Source organism: Solanum pennellii, chromosome 3 (assembly GCF_001406875.1).
Source record: "Solanum pennellii chromosome 3, SPENNV200".
NCBI classification, from domain to species: Eukaryota; Viridiplantae; Streptophyta; class Magnoliopsida; order Solanales; family Solanaceae; genus Solanum; species Solanum pennellii.
The window spans coordinates 18,914,564-18,920,147 of NC_028639.1; positions in this window are offsets into that span (position 1 = coordinate 18,914,564).

Below are 5,584 nucleotides of genomic sequence, written 5' to 3' on the forward strand. Positions count from 1 at the left end.
TAATCCTTATACTCAAACTGAAATCATTGTGTGAAAAATGAGGATTTTGTTCTAATGTGAGGACATTAGTTGCAATACCAGAATTGTTAGCACCTCGGTGAGAAATTGAAGTGGATAGGTGTTAATGCATGGTGAGTCTGTGTCATGTTCTGATCCCACAAAAATTCAAGCCTAATAGTTACAGCATGCATAAATTTGATGAGATTAATCGGGATTGATAGCCGAATGATTGCAAAGGATAAAACATGGATACTATTGTACAAGGATTGTGTAGTGAGTCATAGTGCGTCGCTTGAGGACAAACAACGAATTTAAGTTGAGGGTGTTGATATACCGTGGTTTCACGGTATAATTAATACTTTTTCCTTAAGTTTAGTGTGTCCGAAAGCCTTTTTGTGCTAATTTTGATATAAGTTTCTCTTTGTTTTGCAGGAAATCTGTCCAAAGCTGAATGCGGAGATTTTGAGCAAAAAAATGCAGAAGAGACCACCTACGGAGCTTATGACGGTCCGTCGTGCCTGTGACGGTCCGTAGGTGGCAGCGTAGTGCAGCTGCTGAAGGAAGATGGGGAAGTCTGACCAAGTGTGGGATTACGAAGCTTGTGACGGTCCGTCATGGCTGTGACGGTCCGTCCTGCAGGTTCGTCGTGAAGTTCAGAGAAGTGATCCCAGTACCCAGATTCCGAGAGTTGAAGTATTTTGGAACGAAGACCCTCGACGGACCGTTGTGCCTATGACGGTCCGTCATACCTGCCGTCGAGGGGAATGAAGAAAGCAGCAGAAGAATTGCACCAAGTATGGGACGACGGAGTCCACGACGGTCCGTTGTGACCACGAAGGTCCGTCGCGAGGTCCGTCGACCCAGCCGCGTTTTGGCAGATTTCCAGCAATTAGAATTCTTGTTTAATTAGGTTTTTTATTTTTTATAAATAGTTCGAAAAACCTCGTTTTTGAGGTTAGACACCTGATAGTTAGACACCTGATAGTTAGACTCTTAGATTGTTAAAACTCCGTATTGGTAAACATTGTATTGTGAGATTCTTGATAATCATTAGACTTTTCGTGAGATTATTGATTACTTTGAGAATTCTTGCAAGTGATTTTTGGTGATTAATCAAGCAACCTTTTGGATTTTATTCTTTCTCATTGAAGTAAGTACATGAATTCTTATTTAATATATTTGAATATTGTGTTTATGGCTATGAGTAACTAAACTCCATAACTAGGGTTGTGGGAACCATAGGCAAATAATGAGATAAACCCTAGCTAAAATAACAATTCTAGAATAGTGTCTTGCATGTATTAATAATTCTTTCGCTTAGAAGTCTTTTTAACGGATGATCAACGTTAGAACTCGCCTTAATGCTACTTGCCGGACCAAGGAGGTAGATAATAGGAAAAGAATTATTAACATAGATTTAGTGTATACTATCTAATAGGCTAGTATTGATTGGTACGAGGTAATAACTTAGTCAAATATCGAATACGATGCTTAATATGAGGTAAAGATAAGGGTTAGGAAAGCAACACACGTAGCCGGACCAAGGTGCGGAGTGAGATTTTCTAGATGCCGGACCAAGGATTTAGAAATACATAACTTATCACTTTGCATGCAAGATACTAGGAAAGAATTGTTATAGTTAGAATTATCAAGTTATGAACCTGTGGGGAACACGTAAACCCTAGTTACTTTGATTAATTGATTAAAATCCAACATTCAAAGCTGTTAAGTGTCTCTTTCAATTGCGTTATTTATTTTCACTCATGTAGAATTAGAAACCCCCCTTTTTATTGTTAGTTACTTTCCAAGGAAGTCATTGACCAAACAATAGTAATAACAAGTTGAAGTTAAGTCTAGACTATTTTCCTCGTGGGAACGATCCCAACCTCACTAGTTGGGTCATTTACTTGACACGACCGCTTTACTTCTTATTTGAGAAGTAAGTTTGAGCATATCAGTGTACGTTCACATTTACTTTGACAATCACATTAACATTGACGTTGGTGTACGCGTGACGTTCACATTTACGTTGACATTAATGTTAAAGTTGATGTTCACATTGACGTTTATGTTGACGTTCACGATCACATAGACGTTGACATTGACATTCACCTTCACGTTGATGTTGACATTCACTTTGATATTCATGTTCACGTTAAAGTTCACATTAATGTTCACGTTGACATTCACATTTACATTAACATTCACATTAAGATTTATGTTGACATTGACATTTAAGTTGATATTGACATTTACGTTGACGTTGACGTTCACATTGTTGTTGATGTTGATGTTCACACTGACATTTACATTTAAGTTGATGCTGATGTTAACGTTCACATTGACGTTCAGGTTGATGTTCACATTCATGTTGATGTTTACATTGACGTTCGCGTTAACGTTGATGTTTTCGTTCATGTGTACATTTTCGTTTATACATTCACATTGACATTCACGTTAACGTTTATGTTCATGTAGATGTTGACGTTGATATTCACGTTCACGTTAACATTTATATTGACGTTCACACTGACATTTAAGTTTAGATTGATGTTGACATTCACGTTTACATTGACAAAGATAATGACGTTCACATTCACGTTGACATTGACATTGACGTTCAAACTAACGTTGACGTTTACGTTAACATTTACGTTGATGTTCACATTGACGTTCATATTTACATTGACATTGGCATTCACGTTCATATTGATGTTTACTTTGGCGTTCACATTGACAAGGATATTCACATTGACGTTCATATTTTCGTTGACATTTACATTCATATTGATGATCACTTTTGCGTTTTACCAAAACGTTGACATTTATGTTGAAATTGATGTTGATGTTGACGTTCATGTTGACATTTACGTTTCTGTTGATACTAATGTTGACGATAATGGTCACCTTGATGTTGACTTTAACATTGACGATGACGTTGATATTCACGTTGACATTCACATTTATGTTCACGTTGATGATTACGATGATGTTGACATTCACATTAATGTTGAAGTTGATGTTCACATTTACATTCACGTAGACGTTGCCGTTGACGTTCACATTCACGTTGATGTTCACATTGACATTAATGTTGATGTTCACGTTCACATTGATGTTTATGTTTACGTGCACATTTACGTTCATGTTGATGTTTATGTTGATGTTCACTTTGATGTTGACGGTGATGTTGACGTTCACATAGACGCTAAAGTTTACTTTTATGTTGACATTCACGTTTACACTGACGTTTGCATTGACGTTGGCGTTGACATTTACATTGACATTGACGTTTACATTCACGCTGACATTTATGTCTACGTTAATGATGACATTGACATTAACATTCACTTTGATATTGACATTGACGTTGACCTTCACGTTCGTATAGACGTTGACATTGACATTTACGTTGACATTGTCATTGACATTGACTTTTACGTTGATGTTCACATTGACATTCAAGTTGACATTCTCATTGACACTCACGTTCATGTTGATGCTGATGTTTACGTTTATGTTGATGTTCACGTGTACGTTGATGTTTACATTGACTTTGACGTTCACATTGAGTTGACGTTGACGTTCAAACTGATGTTTACATTTATGTTGATGCTGATAATGATGTTGACGTTAATGTTCACATTGATGTTCACGCTCACATTGATGTTCACGTTGACGTCCATATTAACATTGACATTTTTGTTCATGTATACATTCTTGATTAGACATTCACATTGACGTTAACATTAACGTTTATGTTCACCTAGATATTAACGTTGACATTGACGTTCATATTCACGTTCACGCCGACGTTTACATTGACGTTCACACTGACATTTAAGTTGACATTCGCACTGACATTTAAGTTTATGTTGACGTTGATATTCATGTTTAAGTTGATATTGATGTTGACGTTCACATTCACCTTGACGTTGACGTTGACATTCATACTAATGTTGACATTTACGTTGACATTTACATTCATGTTGATGCTGACATTTACGTTTATGTTGATGTTCAGGTTTACGTTGATGTTTACATTGACTTTGACGTTGACGTTCACACTGACGTTTACGTTTATGTTGATGCTGATGTTGAAGTTGATGTTAACATTTACATTGACATTTACATTGACATTCACGTTGACGTTCACATTGACGTTCATTTTTATGTTGACGTTTATGTTTGCGTTTACGTTGATGTTGATGATTATGCTTGCGTTTACCAACACATTATCGTTTACATGGACGTTGACATTGACATTGACATTAACATTGACATTCATACTGGCATTGATGTTTACGTTGACTTTAACATTGACGTTCATTTTTACGTTTATGTTCACATTCACGTTCACGTTGATGTTAATGTTCACGTTGACGTTGACGTTCATTTTTTCGTTGACATTAACGTTTACGTTTACTTTGATGTTGACGATCAGGTTTGCATTTACCAACACTGCCACACCCGAATTCAGGAATTCTAATGCAACCGATGTCGTTAACCTCTCAGAGGTCGCAGACAAGCCTCTTCTTAGCTTCCATCACATGCATATAGTTAAATTTGTGGAAAATTAAAAATTTTAAAAAATATGAAGTATACATAGACTTCATATGCTTTATACATAGATTAATATTCTACTAAGCTCAAATTAAAACAACCATCTACAATTGATGTATCAATTCAAATCAAAAGATTAATATATAATGTAATAGTTTGCCAAAACGGCGTTAATACAAAGCTTCGAAATAAACGTCTGAAAACAAACGCTAGGGACAACATCCACTAGCGATGTCTAAAGTACTAAGCTAGATAGAAAAGTGTAGCATCATCGAACATGAAGAGGACCTATCGAAAAATGGAGATCGATAATCCAAACAACTTCGATGAGTCTTCAACCTTCTCCCTGACCTGAATCTATAAAGATAATAATAGTATAGGGTAAGTACACACTTGTACTTAGTATGGGTGTATGCACACATACACATAAGTACTATGCATGATCAAGGAAAGCTCTTCCTATAATAACATGCCATTTCTGGAAAGTGAAGTCACTAGAGTTTTCTGATTCGTTATATATGAATTATGGTATGAATATGACATATTTTAATGCATTCAAAGCACATAACTCATTTTCTATATGAACATAAGACCTTAGAATCATGAACATATTTTTAGAACAACTCGAGCAAAGATTTTAAATTTTGATCTCCCCTAACCCGAGAGTTGCCTTTTCATTCTTAGTTTATTTTTCAGTCTTTTTCTTCTTGTTGTTGTGTAATTCAATGATCTCCTTTGATCCTATTTTTTTGCTTACAATTGAAATTATTCATTGTAGTCCCATACCTTCAATGAATCAAGTAACTAATCCAAAGGACTAAGAAAATGATTTAACTACAAATTGGCATGAGATCTTATAAGGTCAATCTTTATTGGTTAAGCCTTTTTGTGTTTATTTGCATAATATAAGAAATATTTATAAGCCAATCTTGTTTGGGTATGATCATTTTCATAATAATAGAAGTCATTATAAGCCAATCTTATTTGGATTTGATCATTTTCATAATAAAAGAAGTCATTA